This window comes from Ahaetulla prasina, chromosome 3 (assembly GCF_028640845.1).
Source record: "Ahaetulla prasina isolate Xishuangbanna chromosome 3, ASM2864084v1, whole genome shotgun sequence".
Lineage (NCBI taxonomy): Eukaryota > Metazoa > Chordata > Lepidosauria > Squamata > Colubridae > Ahaetulla > Ahaetulla prasina.
In genome coordinates, this window is record NC_080541.1 from 111,067,447 (window position 1) to 111,088,841 (window position 21,395).

Here is a 21,395-nt window from a genome sequence, read left to right on the forward strand (position 1 = left end):
CCTCCTTTGGGGCCACTAAGTCGCCCCCAACAGTCAGCTGCGGCTGCAGCTGACTGTACCAGGGTGCCGGCATCCACAGCCACTCCGTCTTGGAGGGATTGAGCTTGAGTCTGTTTCTCCCCATCCAGACCCGTACAGCTTCCAGGCACCGGGACAGCACTTTGACCGCTTCGTTGGGGTGGTCCGGGGTGGAAAAGTACAGCTGAGTATCATCAGCGTACAGATGATAACTCACCCCGAAACCACTGATGACCTCACCCAGCGGCTTCATATAGATGTTGAACAGGGTAGGCGAGAGAATCGACCCCTGAGGTACCCCACAAGTGAGGCACCTCGAGGACAACCTCTGCCCCCCTGTCAACACCGTCTGCAACCGGTCGGAGAGATAGGAGGAGAACCACCGATAAACAGTGCCTCCCACTCCCAATCCCTCCAACCGGCGCAGCAGGATACCATGGTCGATGGTATCAAAAGCCGCTGAGAGATCTAATAGGACCAGGGCAGAGGAACAACCCCTGTCCCTGGCCCTCCAGAGGTCATCCACCAACGCGACCAAAGCCGTCTCCGTGCTGTAACCGGGTCGGAAGCCGGACTGGAACGGGTCTAGATAGACAGTTTCCTCCAGGTGCCGGGGAAGCTGCCATGCAACCACACTCTCTACAACCTTCACTAAAAAGCGAAGGTTGGAGACTGGACGGTAGTTTCCCAAAATAGCTGGGTCCAGGGAAGGCTTCTTCAGGAGAGGTCTCACCACCGCCTCTTTCAAGGCGGCGGGGAAAACCCCTTCAACCAAAGAAGCATTTATAATCCCCTGGAGCCAGCCTCATGTCACTTCCTGAGCAGCCAGTACTAACCAGGAAGGACACGGGTCCAGTAAAGATGTAGTTGCATGCAACCTCCCCAGTAACCTGTCCACGTCCTGGAGAGCCACAGAATCAAACTCATCCCAAATAACCTCCACAAGACGTGTCTCTGCCATCTCGGCTGAATCATCGCAATCATGGTCCAAGCCATCACGAAGCTGAACGATTTTATCGTATAGATAACCGTTAAACTCCTCAGCTCGTCCCTGTACGAGGTCATCCCGACCCTCCTGTTGAAGGAGGGAACGGGTCACCCAAAACAGGGCGGCCGGGCGGTTATCTGCTGATGCAATGAGGGTGGAAACGTAGGAATGTTTCGCCTCCCTCATTGCCACTAGGTAGGTCTTAGTAAAAGACCTCACTAGTGTCCGATCAGCCTCGGAACGGCTGGACCTCCAAATACTCTCTAGGCGTCTTCTCCGGCATTTCATCTCTCTCAGCTCCTCGGAGAACCAGGGAGCCAATTGAGATCTACGCCGGGTCAGAGGCCGCAAAGGCACGACACGGTCCAAAGCCCCAGCTGCGGCCCGTTCCCAAGCCGCAACCAGTTCTTCAGTCGTGCCATGGGTAAGATCCTCAGGAAACGGCCCAAGCTCCATCAGGAACCTCTCCGGGTCCATCAGGCGCCTGGGACAGAACCAACGCATCGGGTCCGTCTCCCTGCGGCGGGGAGCAGCGGTCCAAAAGTCTAGGCGAAGGAGAAAATGATCTGACCATGACACCGGTTCTTTCACTATATCTCCTAAATCCAGATCATTTACCCACTGACCAGAGATAAAAATCAAGTCTAGTGCGCCTCCCCCAATGTGTGTAGGGCCATCAGTTACTTGAATCAGGTCCAAGGCCGTCATGGAGGCCTGGAACTCCTGAACCACCGTTGATGACAAGCCGGCCGATGGCAAGTTGAAATCTCCCAAGACCAAAAGTCTGGGAACCTCAACCGCCACGCCAGCAAGCACCTCTAGTAGTTCAGGTAGGGCTGTAGTCACGCAGCAATATGGCAGAACACTTAACATTTCCATAATAATGAATTTAAATTACGAAAAAATGGCTTTGATTGAATGTTATGAAAACTTTTCTAATAGTAAGAGCAATTTTTTTTATTTTTTTTTTATTTGAATTTATATCCCACCCTTCTCCGAAGACTCAGGGCGGCTTACATTGTGTTAAGCAATAGTCTCATCCATTTGTATATTATATACAAAGTCAAGTTTATTGTATATATTATATACAAACTTTTATTGCCCCCAACAATCTGGGTCCTCATTTTACTTACTTTATAAAGGATGGAAGGCTGAGTCAACCTTGGGCCTGGTGAGACTTGAACTTGCAATAATTGCAAGCAGCTGTGTTAATAACAGACTGCATTAGTCTGTTGAGCCACCAGAGGCCCCTTTGACAATAGGACTGATTGACTCTCCTATACTGAATATTTTTAAACAAAACCTGAGCTATTATTTGTGGAGGATACTTTCATTTGGATTCTGGAGCAGGTGGTTTAATTTAATAATCTAAAATGAATCTAACATTTCCAACTTTATAATTTTATAAACCTATGAAACTCTATTTCACACTTTTATCACATGATGTCAGTCACTCAGAATGTCCAGCCTTTGGAGTAGTTGTGTTATTTAATGTTGTTCAAAAAGGCATCTATATGTGTTTTTCTGCTATTTTGGTAGTTTTAAACCTCAGAACATTTCCACTGTGGTTACAAGCTGCCTATGAGAAATCCATAAGCAGAATCTGAATGCAGAACTCACTTTTACCACTTCCATTTTAATGTCTGTTTTGTATTTCTAATAAACTGGCATGTTCTAACATGTTCCCATGATATGTCCAATTGCATTCTTATTATGATATTGTTCAAGAGTAACCTCAAAATATGTAAAATGTATTGGTCTTTCTTGTCCATAAAACAGAACATAAAAAGAAGAAAGTTTATCAAAATGGCCATGAGGCCACATTATTATGATATTATCAAAGATGGAAAAGATTGCAAAGGCACACATTATGTTTAATCAGAGTTACAGTATTTTTAGAGAGGTATTTTCAGTGCTGATGCTTTTGGAATCAGCAATACATCTTTCAATGGGGATACTGAGTTTTAATCTAAAAAAGAATATTTTTGCATTACATACATACATGCACATGCGTGCGCATGTACACATATTTACAAAGATCAGTAGCTAGATATAATTTGTTTAATAGAGTATGAGATTCTAGAATTTTAAAAGACAAATGTAAAGTTTTGTACATTGTGTACAGATTACCATATTTTTCATACTATAAGATGCACTATAACACACACCTAGGTTTAGAGGAGGAAAATGGGCAATGACAAAGACAGAAGAGGTGGGGTTCAGCACTGTAAAAGGACTCTGCCGCTGCAGCCCATATTGTTTGCTCCATTTGCACAGACATTTGCACCCACTTTGGGGGGGGAGTGTGTCTTATGGAGCAAAAAATATGGTAATTCATTTTTGCATAAGTGATTGTGGATCAGGGTCACTGCCCATTCAAATCTTCCTTCTTATCATCTGCAGCAGATTAATACAGCTACCTCCTTTACACCTTTAAAATAATACGTTTCAGCCTTCTCAGTGAGAGAAGCTAGAACCTTAACTTTTAAGGTGACAGTGCTGACATAATGTTTTCAGGAGCCTCATTTTATTACATTTCGATAGGTCCTTTTAAAAAAGCACAAATTCACATAATCCAAATAATTGTCATTGTCAGAATTTCATAATTCCATGTAATTATGAATTCATAATTACAAAGCAATAAAATGGAAGTTAAAGTCATATTCAGTGGCTTACATGAAGAAACAAATGGAGAAATAAAATAATACCTTAAAAATAAGATTCAAACATATTTTCAAAATACATTTATTTTTATGAGACAAACAATCACAGTGAAATAGCATTTCTATTTTAAATTGGATAGGAAACTATTCAATGCAATTTTCTGACTGATCCTCAGAGTGTCACTGTTGGACAATGTGGCAAGGGAAGAAAAGCTGGTGAGCCAATGATGTTTCATTGATACTTTTCTCCTATAGTGTTGCACATAATGGGCATACAGCAGACCACAGAAAAATTCAAATCTAATATTTGCAGTCTAAACAACAAAAGCAAGAAGAAGCTAATTTTTATATAAATAGATTTCTTGCACTGTAAGGAAATTTCATCTGATCACTACTAGTTGCTGGACGAAGCCAGAAACTCTGCAGACAGCTGGATGGATAGAAAGAACAAAGACAATGGAAGGGCAGCCAGAAGGCAAGTATTGCTTCTCTTATTATTATCATGTTCCTGCTGTACTGCTTCAGAAGAAATTGGCTTTTCAATACCGGAAGAGATGACTAAGGGATCTGTAGTAGGGAATCTTCTCAAGGATTTGGGACTAAATATCCAAGAGCTGTCTAGGAGAAATTTGAATGCTGTCTCTGTTGGTCAAATGCATTATTTCAGTATCGATGCCAAAAATGGAAACCTCTATGTGAATGACAGGATTGATAGGGAAGAACTATGTGACGCATTTCTTCTTTGTCTTGTTAATATGGATGTAGTACTTGAAAACCCTCTGAATGTTTTCCATATATCAGTGACAATCCAGGATATTAATGATAACGCACCCAAATTCCACAATAACAATATCAGCTTGGAAACAAGTGAACTAACTTTGCCAGGTACAAGATTTCAGGTAGGAACAGCAGAAGATCCAGATGTTGGCCTCAATTCTGTCCAAAATTACATACTGAGTCCAAATAACCATTTTGCACTAGACATTAGAGAGAGAAAAGATGGACTTAAATATGCAGAACTGGTGCTGCAGAAACCCCTCGATCGGGAAAGTGAACAGAGCCTTCACTTGATCCTTACAGCCCTGGATGGGGGAGAACCAAGGAAAACTGGAACTGCCCATATATGGATTAATGTCACTGATGCCAATGACAACCCACCCATTTTCACTCAAGATACATATACAGTTAATTTGAAAGAAAGTGTTCCAGTTGGATCCCTTGTGCTTCAGGTGGAAGCCTCTGATAAAGATGAAGGGACAAATGCCCAAATCACATATCACTTCAGCAACTTACCAGCAACTGCAAAGGACAAATTCAGGCTGGATTCTGGTAAAGGAACTGTCATTCTTAGTGCCCTACTGGATTTTGAGGGAATAAAACAATATACAATGACAGTTGCAGCAAAAGATGGGGGCAAATTAATAGCACACTCCAATATTGAAATAAGTGTTCTAGATGAGAATGATAATCCCCCAGAGACAACTCTAACCTCCGTGTTCAGTCCAGTTCCTGAAGATTCAGTTCCTGGAACGCTGATTGCTCTTCTCAGTGTAAATGACAAGGATGCTGGTGATAATGGAGAGACTACTTGCTATTTGCAAAATAATTTGCCATTTAAGTTACTTCCATCATCTAAAAATTACTACAAGCTCATGACAGACAGACCTCTGGACAGAGAAAAAGCATCTCAGTATAATATTACAATCACAGCCATTGACAAGGGAACTCCTTCACTGAGCACAAATAAAACCATCTTGCTGCAGATCTCTGATATCAATGACAATGCTCCTGCTTTTGAAAAAACTTCCTACAGCATCTATGTGCCAGAGAACAATCCTTCTGGTGCCTCCATCTTCCAGATTCAAGCCTTTGATCCGGATGTGGATCAAAACTCACAGATCACATATTCAATCCTCACCAGCAACATTGAAGAATTTCCCATCTCCTCCTATATCTCCATTCACTCTGAGACCGGCATCATCTATGCCCAGCGATCCTTTGACTATGAACAGTTCAGGGAATTCCAGCTGCAGGTGAAGGCCCAAGATGGTGGGAGTCCCCCTCTTAGCAGCAACGTCACAGTCAGGGTGTTTATCCTGGATCGGAATGACAACAGCCCCCAAATCCTGTCCCCTTCAACAGATTCCAAGGACTCTGCCCTCTTTGAGATGGTCCCTCGTTCAGCCGAGGCAGATTATCTGGTAACAAAGGTGGTGGCTGTGGATGCTGATTCTGGACACAACGCCTGGCTCTCCTACCAGCTGATTCAAGCCACGGAGCTAGCCCTTTTCACTATTGGCTCCCATACGGGTGAGATCAGGACAGCAAGAACCTTTTTGGAAAGAGATGCTGTGAAACAGAGACTGGTCCTTCTGGTGAAGGATAATGGACAACCGACTCTCTCGGCCTCTGTCACTCTGAACCTGGTGTTTGCTGAGAACTTCCAGGAAGCCCTTCCAGAGATGAAAAACCAGATGAAGAGTTCAGAGGATCAGTCGGACTTGCAGTTCTATTTGGTGGTGGCTTTAGCTGTGATGTCATTTTTATTCCTCTTGTCAGTCATTCTGGCCGTTGCCATCAAACTCAGGCAGTCAGGAAATTCCAGCTTCTTACCATGTTTTGCTCCCGTTTCCCATTCCACAGCTGGGGTCATATTTCCACCCAGTTTTCAAGATGGGACTCTGCCTTATTCCTACCAGCTTTGCCTGTCCTCAGAATCCAGAAAGAATGAATTTACCTTCCTGGCACCAAACATTCAAATTGCAGAGAATGTGCTTTGTGGTGAAAAAACTGAGGTGCCTCTTTCAAGCAACGGAGAAAGCAGTTTGCATCCTAAGGTAGAAAATAATGAAAAGGTAATATTCTTTTTTATTGCTCTCCCCATAATTATGCTCCTTAGAAAACAAACGCAATCCTATACAAACTATTTTATAAGATTTAATTGAACTCTATGTAATATGACATTAATTTTAAAATTAATGTATAACCTGAAACTCAAAATCATGTTAGATTGTTGCTATTAGAAAATAATAGGTGATATTATGGAACAAACATTATGATCAATTATCATTGTAAAAAAGGAAAAATGGGAAAATATTGATATACAGATATATAAGTAGGTATTGCTAAAACAGCATGAAAATTATAAACCGGAACCTTTTAAGCTAATTTAGTTAACTAAACCTATTAAATCTGTTAACTATAAAACCTTATCTTTTTTTGCTACTTTACAATCCTTTATTATGTTTACATAAAATATAAATTAAAAAATAAAACAGAGAAAGTAAAGTGGAATACAGCGTAGAATTTTGCTTTGCTAGTTCTGCTGATTTTTGTAACTATAAGGTACCTATGCTTTTGTACATGTTCAAAGCAAAATCTTGCAACTTGTATCAATATATTAGCAGCTATATCCTTCAACAATAAATGAAGTTAAAATTCTCTGGACTCCTCTTTAAACCTTTTAGTAAGTGGAATTATCTATATCTGGCTTCATCATAAAAAGGGTAGTTCAGAAGATTTTGTAAATAACTAGACAAGTCATGATCCATTTTAGAGGTATTTCCTTATCTAAACAAATAAACAGAATGACCATGGATGGGCAAAAAAACAAGTGGAACAGGAGCAATTTCTGACTTCCTGCTGACTTCCTCATTTCCTTATAAGAAGTTGGTGGAGAGCACAGGAAATAACAATCACATGACTGGCTGACCATGGCAGCACAGCAGCACTTATATAGCCACAACTTTGCCAAATTTCAATCCCATAGGAATCAGGGGTACAGGGTTTTGGCCAAATTATGTAAATTAGCCCATTGAAAGTACACTGATTCAAAAATTGTTGCCCTATGATGCACCTGTTTGCCCAATTGAAGGCTATAAAGAAACAGAAACAAGAATTTTAGTAATATATAGATTGGCCAGGGCACCAATAGTAGTTTCAACCAATGAGTGACAGAAGTCTAAGGCTTGACCCAGCTTTTTCCAGTGATCCATGTCAGCTATCCTTTCATTACGCAGTCTCATATCATCAAATATCCAGTTACCTTGTATATTCACTCATTGGTAATAAATGTCTGATCACAAACTAATTGTTATCTTTATAGTTACTCATTAACAACAACAGGAGCACTCCACTGAAGTTTAAAGTAACTCTGATCTTGTTGTTAGTATCCTGAATCAGGTCGGGCTTTCAATATTTGGCCAGCCTGTTTACAGTTTTAGTTCCAGTTTAGAAATATATCTCGGAATACTATTATAGCCATCAGGAAAGCTCATTGAATCTGTTGATTATAAAATGTGAAAGTGGATTCCATACATCATTCATACTAATGATTTAGCAGGAAACAGTATATTTTCTCCTGAAGTTAATTTCCCTTCTTAATATCTGTAAAATCTTGGAATGGCTGCAGAATTTTTTTGCACCTTCAAACTGGCATAGATTATTCGAACCTTTGATTTCCTATTATTTTGCAAAACAATTGCTAGATATTTATACTTTAAAGTTGTTCAACTGCATGGCTATTAATTGTCCTTAGAACAATTAAGAATCATAGGGCTGGAAGGGATCTTGGAGGTCTTCTACTCCAAATCTACTCCAGGGGGAGACCTTATACCATCCCAGTCAAATAGTTGTTTGCCTATTTTTGAAAACCTTCAGCGATGGAGCATCTATAACTCTGGGAGGCAAGCTATTGTACTGATTGATTGTTCACACTACATACTTCTAGCTTGGACTTCTCTTTAACATGCTTCCACCCATTACTATTTTTTCTGCCCTTTGGTGTTTTGGAGAATAAATTGATCCCCTCTTCTCTGTGACCGCCCCTCAATTACTGGAAGATAATTATCATATCCCCTCTAATCCTCCTCTTTGATTGGCTAAATATGTCTAGCTCCCTCAACCATTCATTATACAATTTAGTCTCAAAATGCTTTATTATCTTTGTTGCTCTTCTCTGAACACGTTCTAAGGTCTCAGCACAGTGGAGTGCTGAGTTCAAATTTTTTTACTACTGTTCTGTGAGCGTGACTTGGTGGGCATAGTGTGGCTTGGTGGGTGTGGCTTAGTGGGTGTGACAGGAGAAGGATACTGCAAAATCTCCATTCCCACCCCACTCCAGAGGAAGGATACTGCAAAATCCCCATTCCCTCCCCACTCCTGGGGGAAGAATATTGCAAAATCTCCATTCCCACCTCACTCTGGGACCAGCCAGAGGTAGTATTTGCCGGTTCTCCGAACTTCTCAAAATTTCTGCTACCGGTTCTCCAGAACCTGTCAGAACATGCTGTATAGCACCCCTGTCTCAGCATCTTTTCTGTATCTTACCAGAACTGTATGCAGTATTCCAATTATGGCTTCAGTATGTGATATAGAGTTTCCATAATCTTTATGCTGTCCCTCTGTTGATGCAGCCTAGGACTGCATTGGCTTTTTTGATAGCTGCAGCACATTGCTGGCTCATACTTAAGTGAAAGTCCACTAGGATACCTAAATCCCTTTCAGAGTTTTTACTGTTGAGCCACATACCACCTGTTCTGTGCCTATGCATTTTTTTTCCTGCCTGAGTGCAGAACTTTACTTTTCTCAACTTTTCTGAACTGCATCTTGTTAGATGAGGCCTAATGCTATAGTCTGTCAAGATCCTTTTGAACCTTGATTCTATCTTTAGCATTTCACTAGTCCACTAATTTAGTCACTTTTTTTTTTATTAAAAAGTTTTACAGAAAATTTCCACAAATGCTTCCCCTCTCCCTCTCTCCCCCACTCCCCCCACTCCCCCCCCAGACTTCCCAGAGCAAAATACAGGGTATAACATCTAACAATCATAAGCTAGAATACACTAACTATCCATAAACTCCCATCCCTCCCTAGAGCCTTAACTCCCCTTTTACATAAAGAAAAATATAAAAATACAATTTTTACTTTCTATTCATTCATAAGCTATTTGGTACTTCTTGGTCTGATATTTGTTTTGAATATAATCAATCCATCTTCTCCATTCCAGTATATATCTTTCTTGTGAATAGTCTTTCAGATACGCTGAGATTTTTGCCATCTCCGCTAAATTCCCTACTTTTAATATCCACTCTTCCATGGTAGGAAGATATTCCTTCTTCCAATATTGCGCTACCAATAGTCTAGCTGCTGATATTAAATTTAAAATCAATTTAGTCTCTATTGCTGTACAGTCCGTAATTATACCCAATAAAAACAACTGTGGAGTAAACTTTATCTTCTTTTTCAAAATATTTTGCATAACCCACCAAATTTTTATCCAAAATGCTTTGATTTTTTTACAAGTCCACCATATATGATAATAAGTAGCATCATCACAATCACATCTCCAACATTTAGCTTGCAAATTTGGATACATACAGGCCAGTTTTTTAGGATCTAGATGCCATCTATAAAACATTTTGTAAAAATTTTCTCTTAAATTTTGTGCTTGTGTAAATTTAACATTCCTAACCCAATTTTTTTCCCACATTTCCATCATTATAGATTGCTGAATATTTTGTGCCCATTTTACCATACAATCCTTAACTAATTCCGTTTCTGAGTCTATTTCTATCAACATATTATATAATCTTTTAAGATGTGATTGACTTTGATCTCTAATTTGTTTTACCAAATTTTCCTCATTTTGCATGATACCAATTTTCTGGTCTTCTCTCCATCTAGCTTGCAGCTGCCCTTACTGAAACCAAGTATTAATTATCCTTTCTTCTTTCATTATATTTAAAGGTTTCAATTGTAATTTACCCTTTTCCATAAAAAGATCTCTTTGTAGGTAATCACCTCTTGTTTTTGTTCTATATTTATGCTCTCTATCGCATGTCTGGGGATTGCCCATATAGGTATTTTATAATGTAACTTATATTGATCCTTTTTCCAAACCCGCAACAAAGCACTTCTAAGTATATGGCTTTTAAAAACCTTATCCACTTTCTTATCATATAATAAATAAGCATGCCATCCATATAACAAATCATAACCTTCTATGTTTAGTGTTCTTTCTTCTGTTAGGTTAAATCAATCACTGATTAGTGACAGGGCAGCTGCTTCATAATATAATCTTAGACTAGGCATTTTAAGACCCCCCCCCTTTCACGTGTATCCTGTATTATTTTTAACTTTATTCTCGGTCTTTTACCCATCCAGATAAAGTTGTTAATACCTTTCTGCCATTCATGCAAATTTGCATCTTTTTTAAGTATTGGTATCATTTGGAACAGAAATAAAAACCTAGGCAAAACATTCATTTTTATTACTGCTATTCTTCCCAATAAAGATAATTGTAGTTTTTTCCAGTCCTCCATTTCCTTCTGCACTTTTTGCCATAACACTTCATAATTATTTTTATATAGTTTCACATTTGAAGCTGAAATATATATTCCTAAATATTTAACCTTTTTTACTATTTCAAATCCCGTTACTCTTTCTAATTCTTCTTTTTGATGTATAGTCATATTTTTAGTTATTATTAGTTATTATCTTTGTCTTTTGTTGATTTACTTTAAATCCAGAATTAGTCCCATATTGACTAATTATATCCATCAGGTATATAACTGATTGTGTTGGTTGAGATAAAGTCATCTGCAAATGTTCTTAATCTATAATCTTGATATCTAATTTTAATTTCCTTTATTTAGTCTGAGCCACATATTTTATTCTGTAAAAGTTCTAGAGTTAAAATAAACAGTAATGGGGACAAAGGACATCCCTGCCTTGTCCCTTTTTCAATTCTAAAAGCTTCTGTTAAACTACCATTAACTATTATTTGTGCTGCTTGTCTCTGATATAGTGCTCTAATTGCTTGTGTAAAATATTCCCCAAATTGCATCCTTTCTATTATTTTAAGTAAAAATTGCCAGTTAAATCGATCAAATGCCTTCTCAGCATCCAGGAAAAAGAGCGCTGCCGGGACTTGGTTGTTTCTTTCCAAATATTCCAATAGATTTACAATTTGTCTTACGTTATATCTCATTTGTCTCCCTCTTATAAATCCTGATTGGTCACTGTGAATCATTTGACTCATGACTAACATTAATCTATTTGCTAATATTTTAGCAAAAATCTTGTAATCAGTGTTCAAAAGCGATATTGGCCTATAGTTTTCTGGTTTACTGCAATCTTGGTCTTCCTTTGGTATCAATGAAATAAATGCCGTTCTCCATGAAGGAGGCACATCTCCTCCAGATTGAATTTTGTTAAATAAATCTTTAAGCGGTTCTACCATTTCAAACTGTAAATTTTTATAATAGACAGCTATTAGTCCATCTGTTCCTGGGGCTTTACCCGTTTTTAACTGTTTAATTGCTAAAATAATTTCCTCAGAAGTTATAGTTTGATTCAATCCTTCCCTTTGTTCTGGTGTAAGTTCACAAATATTTTCTTCCTGTAAGTATCTATCTATATCTATACCTTGGATTAGATCACTAGCGTATAACTTTGCATAAAATTCTAAAAAAACTTTTTTAATCATATTCTGTTGATATACCTCTTTACCTTTATACTCTATCTTTCCAATAGTACGTAATTTCTGTTTTTTCCTTATTACATATGCTAACCACCTACCTGGTTTATTAGTGTTACAAAATGTATTATGCTTAACATATTGTAGGTTAGTTGCCACCTGGTCTGCCATCAACATATTAAACTGCCCTCGTAGTATATTTATTGTTTCTTTTACTTTCTTATCTCCTGGGCTAAGTATAAGTAATTGCTCTTTCTTTTTTTATTTCCTCCTCTAGTTCCATCCGCTTCTTCTGCTGTCTAATTCTGTTTGTTCTTCATATGTATTAAAATTCCCCTCATGTATGCCTTACTTACATCCCAAACTATTTCCATAGATGTACCCTTATGCATATTCATAACAAAAAATTCTTTCATTTGTCTTTTACATTCTTTTACATTTTCTTCATATCTAAACAAATTTTCATTTAACCTCCAAGATCTCCTAGCTCTCTTATCCTAATCAAATTCCACCCATACCGGGCTATGATCGGTCAAAGTTCTTGAACATATCTTCGTCTTCTTCACCTTAGAAAGAAAATTGTTAGTAGTTAGTATAAAATCAATCCTAGAAAAGAATTGATGTCCATCAGGAAAAAAAGTGAAATCTTTTTCTTCAGCATTCCGTTCTCGTCAAATATCTCTCAGCTCCAAATCTTCCATCATATCAAAAAAAGCTTTGGGCAATTTCGCACGGCTTGAAATATTTTGAGATAAGCTTTTTTTATATTTTCGAGTATCCAATACTCCATTCCAATCACCCATTAATATAGATGATGATTAATATAGATGATTTATAATTCCACTGTATTATTTTATTATGCAAAAGTTTTTAAAAAATTCTTGCTATTGGTTAGGTGCAATAGGTCCAAGTAAAAGTATTTTCTTCCCTTCCATTAGAAGCTCAATTACAATATATCTTCCTTGAACAATCGCCTCAATTAACTTAGCTGTTAGTTCTTTCTTTAAATATATAACTACACCATTCTTCTTCTCTGGAGCCGATGCAACAAAGTGTTTATCTAATCTTGAATTTATCAAATATTTTTGATCTAATATTCTAATATGTCTTTCCTGCAAGCAAATTACGTCATTTTTGAATTGTTTCAAATAATGAAATATCTTCTTTCTCTTTTGTGGTGAATTTAAGCCATGAACATTCCAAGTTAAGAATCTATTTGCCATTCTTGGCACCTCAAAGCTTTTAGAGCATCAGCTGAGTATCTTCCTGGATCTTCCTCTTTGGCCTGGCCCCTCCCACAGCTTCTGTTTGAGTAATGTCTTGAATTATCGCTTAAGATAGTTGCATCTTTTCTTCTTGTTCTTTGCGCTTAATGGCTGCTCAATCTTTGTTCCTTTGCACCTTTTGTTTTTTCCTGTGGTTCTGGAGCTTGAGGAGTATCCGGAAGTTGCAATGAACCTACAGCCCCAGCTTGAACTTGTGCCTGCTCTCCTTCCTTCTCCTGCTCTCTTGCATTCTCCACTTCTCTTCTCCTCCTGGCCTCTGACGATGGTGGACTTCCAGCCTTTAATACATTAGCATAAAAATCGCTTGCTTTCCAAACTGTGTTGAGACAATATCTTTCTCCTGCATAATTCACTATTAGTCCAGCTGGAACATCCCATCTAAACTGCATCTGTTGATTTCTATGTTCGTCCACCAAAAAAGCAAACTCCTTCCTATTTCTTAAAATTTTTGGAGGAATTTCTTTCAGCACTAATACCTCTTGATCTGTTATTTGGATTTTATTCTTGTAAGATGCTTGTAAAATTTCATTTCTAATCCTCCTGGTTGTAAAATAAATCACAACTTCTCCAGCAGGGCGGGACCAGCAGCCAGGCATGGGGAGTGACTCGGTCTGTATCCAATGGGATTGAGTCTGCTAGTTGAAAAGCACCTCCTCCTCCTGATGCCTTCCAGCTTTCAGACTCGATCTGATTGGGAACAGACGCACTTCGGAGCTGCTTCCCTTTGAGTTCATCGAAAAGTAAGCATTTCTTTAGAAATTAGGAGGGCGATTCAGCCCTATTTATTCCTTCCCAGCTGCTGGTATCGGGGTTGAGGCTCCCATTGTAGGTGAGCTCTCCCCCTCCCCAGCGAGAAAGGGCGATTCAGCCCGATACCGCTGGGGACAGCATAAGAAGCTGCTGGAAGAACGGGGAGGCTGATAGGACTCAATTACGCCTCCCCGTGGCTGGCAAATTCGGCGGCTGCTGAATTTAAAACTCAGCCGCGTGGCGGCTTTAATCAAAGTTAAGTTTGGGCGCTCCTGGGTGCTTCCCAATCGCCCTGGCCTACCCATAAAAGGGTCTAGGCCGGCCAGCCTGCCCCTGCCTGAGCTCTGGGGCGTCTTTAATCAGGCCATTGATGGGCCTATTTCCAGTCACCGGATCTTCGTGGGCGCTCCCGGGCTTCATTCCCGATCGCTCGGTGACTCAGCAGAGCCTCTGCATCAATCTTCAACTGGCTCTCCGGCTACCCACTGAGGCCTTCAGTCTGTGAGTATGATTACCTTCTTAGCCACCTCCGGTTTTTACTAGCCACGTGGCAAAATACCTAGTAGGCCCTAGAGAATGGAAAAATTTCCCCACTGTATTTTTATTAAATGGTAATTTAATTTATAATTTGTCCTAGGTCATTTTTGTAATAGGCCTTGGCTTGGGCCTCTAGAGGCTCATAGGCTTCGCATCCAGGCCTTGTCCACGTGGGGTTTGAGGCCTAACTATCGGTTAGGCCTTTCAAGATGGCCGCCGTTCCTCCAGTCCGGCCTAGTAAAAGGAAGCAACATCAGACCAGTCCAATCCCAGGGCCTAGTGCTTCGAGCTCTCATGCACCCACAAGGTCAGAGACACTTCAATCCTCCATTTCCAAGCCCCAAAAGGCTATTTCTAAGACTTCTGAAAAGAAGGCCCTACAACGCCAGAAGGCTATGGATCGGGCCATTGCTAGGGCAGTGAGGGAATCTGCTGATACTATACAGGAACAGCAATCCACCTCCTTACCAGTTCAGCCTCCTGTGCAGTCTCCTGGGGCTCCATTAACTTTATCTCCTGATATATCTGTAGACTCATCCCAACCTCTGCCCACTTCTGATTTATTCTGTCCTATTTCTGTATCTGAAATGGAGGTTTTACCTGCAGCCCCGCCAGTACTTGAGTCAGCAGAGGTTCCTTCTAGAGCAGGGGTGTCCAAGCTTGGTCCCTTTGGGAATTGTGGACTTCGGCTCCCAGAGTCCCTCAGCCAGCTTTGCTGGCTGGGGGACTCTGGGAGTTGGGGTCCGCGGTTCTTGGGGGGACCGGGTTTGGACACCCCTGTTCTAGAGCCACTATTCCGATGGGGCCTGTGAGTCACCAGGCAGCTGCCCCAGCGGCTAATGACCCTGCAGTTATGGCAGAAATGATTGCAGCTGCTGTTCAGAGAGGTATTATTGCTTCCAGGCAGGCAAGAACCCATTCATGGGTTTCAGAATATGTAGCATCCCAAACTAGTCACGATTTGGTGCAGGACTACTCCACACCTCAAGCTGAAGATTTCCAGGCTCATTCTCCATCTCGGGCCTCACTGGGGGATGAAGGGGACCTTAAGGATGAGAACCTCTCTGAGGATGAGGATTTGGTCCCAGACCAACCCTCCTTTGTGGGTCTCTTCAACCCACAACTATTTCGGTCTTTGTTACACAAGGCCAAGGTCACTACCCAGCTGGGAGTGGCCCGACCGGCCCCAATTCCCACCTCGGAGACCTCTGATCCACCCATGGACTTGTTTTCAGTTCCGGTGGTCGAGTCAGAAGAGGTGCCTGCCCCCAAACTCTTTGTGGAAGTAGTCGATAGGCAATGGAACACTCCTATAACTGGTCCTAATCCGTCTATGCCCTCCGCCCCCTGGACTGGGGGACCAATGTCCAATCTCTTGGCAACTGTCTCTGTCTAGCAACCCAGGAGTTAACACGATAAATTTTATCAATTTGGATTACAAAATCTGCTGGTTGCTCTCCAATCATCTGTGCAAAGCCTCTGCAAAAATCTCTTTTAAGTTCTCTCAGTTGTTTTCTTTCAATCCTCTCACTCTCAGGGCAAATTCCATCAATCTGTATTGTAACAAAACCAGTTCATTGTCTGCCCTCTCCACCTTAATCTGAACCTCCTCCATTTTATTTTCCAACTTCAAAGTAGATTGATTAATTTCCTCCACCCTTTCGTCCAGCTGGATCATATTTTTTGCCAAACCTTGAAATGCTACCACAATGTCTTCTCTTATTTCCTTATTCCGAGCCTCAACAACATCTTTAACTTCAGATATCTCTTCTGCAATTTCCTTAAATTTTTCCTCGACAACAGAAGTTTGCAGCTCTAAGGCTTCTTTTAGAGATTCCTTTAGAAATTCTTTCAAGGATTCTTGTAAAGCATCCAAATTTAATGCTTTTGGGTCAGCTGAATGAGCTGGTGAACCTCCAGCACTCTTGGAAACACCAGGCTTTATTTGCTTAGATGCCACCTTACTTTAAATTTGTGGTTTGCAACAATAAAATCAATAAATCCAATACTCCTTAAACCTTTTCATAAACACAGTTCTATAGTCCTTTTCCTTTTCACTTTTAAAACTCTTAACTTAAGTTTAAAATCCAGGAGCCTTGAACAGTGCTAAGGGCACTAACAACATTAACAAGAACTCTCTTCACTTTCGTTTTCATGCCCTCTTAAATCACAAGTGCCATTTCCTTTGATCTTCTTAAGTTGTCTGAGAAGGAAACAATGTAGCAATGTTAAGGTTTATTACTTGCAATTGCCAGCACTCCTGTCTTTGCTCCGTCTGCTTTAAAGTCCAATTAAGATTTAATGTTGATTGCAGAGGTGGTTGCGGTGTTTTGTTCTGCTTATTTTAAAGCAGAAACGTCCCGGATCTGGAGATCTATTGGGCTTTCCAGGGAGCTGTCATCCTTCAAGCCTCTAGAATTATTCCTGGGGCTTTTGGGGAGCTCTACCTTCACCCGACTGCTCACCTTTCCCTCTTCTCCCAAGGGAAAGGTTTCCAAGCATCAGACAGCTGATTTATGCTGTCTGAATGGCTGTTAACGTGATCATGGGGCTGGTGGTCTAAAAGACCGTCTTCAACACCTACGGTGCCACTGGAAGTCCTAATTTAGTCACTTTATCAAAGAAGGCAATAAGGTTTGTTTGGCATGACTTGTTATTAACCCATGCTGGCTTCTAGTAGTCATCTTGTTTGTTTCTACATGCTTACAAATCCTGCACTTGATTATGTTTTCCATGATCTCCCCAGATATTGATGTCAAGCTGATTGGCCTAAAGTGTCCTAGATCCAATTCCACCACCACCCCTTCTTGTAGATTGGAATCACATCAGCTCTTTTCTAGACCTCTTGTAATTTCCCTGTCTACATGAGCTTTGAAATGTTACATTCAATCACTCTGAGATTAGGTCCTGTAGATCCCTGGCACTGAAATAATCTGGTCCAGGTATGTTGTTGTAATAAAGGAGAATATTTGTAGCCCAGGGTTGAAATGAAGGGTCCTTGGTGCTCTGTTAGCATTGATGATATTACCTAGTTAGGGTAATGAAACGTCTGCCAGAAAACAAGCAAGCTCAGAGGACCCCTCAATTTGTAGACGAGATAGATGTGTATTCTCTTATTAATTCCTTGTCTATTTTGACTTGTATACCTGTTCTATCTCCCTTGTGGCTGTTTTTATAGTTTGGGGTTTTATTCTTCCATGTGTGTAAAAACTGATGTAAAGAAGGAATTAAGCAGCTCTTTTCTGCTTTCTTCCTGCTTTCTTTCTACTCTCCGTTATCTTCCTGCTATCTACTTCTATTAGTAGACCAATAATATCCTTCACTTTCTTCTTGTTTTTTTACATATTGAAAGGAACTTCTTAAATTATTTTTTGCATTAGTTGCCAGTTTTATCTTATTCTGGGCCTTAGCTTTCCTGACTCCCTCCTTGCAGATTTGGGCTATTTGCTGGTATTCTGTTTTAGTTATGTGTCCCTCTTTCCAATTTTTATTTTTGTCCTTTACGTCTCTCAATTTGTCAGAGAATTCTGTGTGTAACCATGCTAGTCTCGTCTAGTGTCTTTTGTTTTTCTTTCTCTGTGATATTGTTTTTGTTTGGGCCTTCAATATCTCATTTTTCCACATTTCCCAAACACCTTGAGATATTTTTACTTTTAGAATTTCCATTCATAGAATCCTTCCTAATTTGTCTGTTAGTATGTTAGAATTTAAGTCAGTTTTCTTAAATTCTACAACATTAATATGACTTGGTCCAATTACTGTGGTTGCATTATGGTGGATTCAAATATAACATGGTCACTCTCCTACAAAGTTCCTATAACTTCTACTCCTCAACCATTTGTCCCTATTAGTATATTATTAATCTTTCTGCTAACACTTAACACTCTAATTTCCTGCTGGTGAGCTTTCCAGTGGGTGACAGAAAGTTTAACTGGAAACGTAGGTCTAAATCTTGTCTATAAGAAAACCTTCCATGGGAAATTAAAATAAAATTAATTTTAAATATGAACATTATGAGGTAAAAGTTATATATACATTCTACACAAAGGGTCCTCAACCTGCAGGCCACAGACCAGTTCTAGTTCAGGGTCTGTTAGGAACCAGACCACACAGCTGGAGGTGGGCAGCAGGCAAGTGAGTGAAACCGAAACCATCACACGTATACCCCATGGAAAAATTGTCTTCCACAAAACCAGCCCCTGTTGCCAAAAGTTTGGAGATGGCTGTTCTACACAGTAGTTCTTCATTATGACAAATATTATAGTAGCCAGATTAAGCAGCTAGCATATCTGTTTTTTAATCTTTAAAAAATGTTTAATTTATCTCACAAATAAATGGATTTCCTTGTTCTCATTTGGTTTTCATAAATCCTTTCTTTTCCTGTACTAATTAGCATTAAAGTCTTTCTGCATGAGGAAGAGAGGCACTGAACAAAGACAAAATACATACGTGGAATGTGAAACAATTAATTAGATTAAATAAAATGAATTGGATTACAACTTTTTGTTCCAAAATTTGCTGTTGTAATCAGTTACCTCACATTATGAAATACTTACATTTTCCCTGGTGTATATATTATGGGTATGTACTGTTCCAAACCAGAGTATCTCTCTATTCAACTGGACTGATGTATATTATGAGGCTTAGAGTCAAAATTACATGGGAATCAATTTTAAATGATAATGATAAGACTAGTTTGCCACTAATTTCATGACATGAAGCAAATAGAATAGAATAGAATAGAATAGAATAGAATAGAATAGAATAGAATAGAATAGAATAGAATAGAATAGAATAGAATAGAATTTTTATTGGCCAAGTGTGATTGGACACACAAGGAATTTGTCTTGGTGCATACGCTCTCAGTGTACATAAAAGAAAAGATACATTCATCAAGGTACAACATTTACAACACAATTGATGGTCAAATCCTTTTATTATCAGTCTGAATCAATGAAGGTTACAGACCATAATCTACTACCATAGTGCAGCACTGTTTGATAGATACATGTTTTTTTACTTCTCAGTCTAAGCTGGAGGGGTTCCATTCCTAAGGGAGGACTAGAACTCCTAACTCTTCTTGTAGATGAGGAGCAGGATTTTGAAAAGATTGGCAATGTTTTACTTAAACCTTCATAAAGCAGTTAACTGAGTTAAATCCATGTGCTATATTTTAGGGAGGTGGGGGTAATAACAGATTTTTTTTTCTCCTATTATTTGGCTAAAAAAGTTTGGCTGCTTCATTACATTTAAAAATGTGACTGCTTTCTAGAATAAATCTTGGACATAATTTTCTAGCTATCATTGTCATATTAAACTTCTTTATGTATAATTGGAGAGATATACTTTTGTGGAACATTATTTAAAGAATTACAATAACACTTATGTTACATATTGTTATAATAATTTCAAATCAATATTTAACATTAAATATTAAAATTGGTACAGCATGGACAAGTTGAAATATTGGGATGCATGTGGCACTTAGACCTTGGAGGCCCATGTGACAATTCCTGCTGAAAATTGGTAGATTTGTCCAGAATTATAGATGATTGCTATAGCTATCCTAAACAATGGTTTTCATATTTCATATTTGATACTGATCAGACTGTCTCACTAGATTTTGTTGAGTTTCCTTATCATCAGAGTTTTAAAAAGTATTCTTGTTAAACATGTATTTGCCATAAAAATAATTTGCTTGAATAGATTGATAAATATAGAATAGAAAAACTTAGAATGGATAGAAGGAAGAACCACTGAGTCATGATAGTTTGGAAAAGAGAGAAAATGTTGGATATATGAAAGCACTGCAGTTGCAACTGCCTTCCACTACAGTTCTTGCAGCAGAATATATGAAAAGGCCCAAGAAACAAGCAGATGGAAGGAGGGCTAGTCCAAGTGTAACACAGCTGTGGTAATCAAATGGGAACACCACATGAATGAAGTGCTACATCAGCATTTGTATAAGGGGGTCCTGGTCTACTTGAACGACTTTTTAATATATATTGAGACCAAAGCAGAGTCAGGGCTATTTTAAACAAACTCCGCTCTGCCAAACTTTATGCTAAACTTTCTAAATGTGAATTCCACCAAGAGAAAATTGATTATTTGGGATACTGCATTTCACACCAGAGCTTAGAAATGGACCCTCAAAAAGTGCAGGCTGTACTTGATGGGGAACCGCCATGCATGCGTAAACAGTTATAAAGCTTCCTGGGTTTCGCCAACTTTTACCACCAGTTTATCCCCCCTTTTGCTCAGATTGCCCTCCCCATTAACAAGCTCTTAAAAACGAAGGGGGAGGGTAACCCTAAACCAAAGCAGCCTTTGAACTGGACAATGGAATGCCAAGCAGCATTTGAAAAACTTAAACAGCTGTTCTCAGCAAAACCAATTCTAAAACACCCGGACACGGAGAAATCATTTGTCATACAAGCAGATGCCAATGATGTGGCAATAGGAGTGGTCCTGCTTCAGAAAAATGAGCAAGACCAGCTACAACCATGCACTTACACATCCAAAAAGTTGAATGAGACTGAGCAAAGGTTGGCCATTTGGGAGAAAGAGGCTTATGCAGTTTGTTGGGCACTTTTAACCTGGAGGCATTTCCCAGAGGAGAGTAAGACCCTGGACTGATCATAAAAATTTAGAAGCCCTAAAGACCACAAGGAAAC

The 21,395-nt window shown here is 39.4% G+C and overlaps 1 protein-coding gene and 1 pseudogene across 1 annotated transcript in view; both read left to right on the forward strand.

Moving 5' to 3' along the window:
- LOC131194996 (cadherin-23-like) overlaps positions 1–21,395 on the forward strand; it is a 240,846-nt gene that overhangs the window by 92,505 nt on the left and 126,946 nt on the right. The gene's annotated exons all lie outside the window — the stretch shown is intronic.
- LOC131195683 (protocadherin gamma-B5-like) overlaps positions 3,661–21,395 on the forward strand; it is a 29,344-nt pseudogene continuing 11,609 nt past the window's right edge.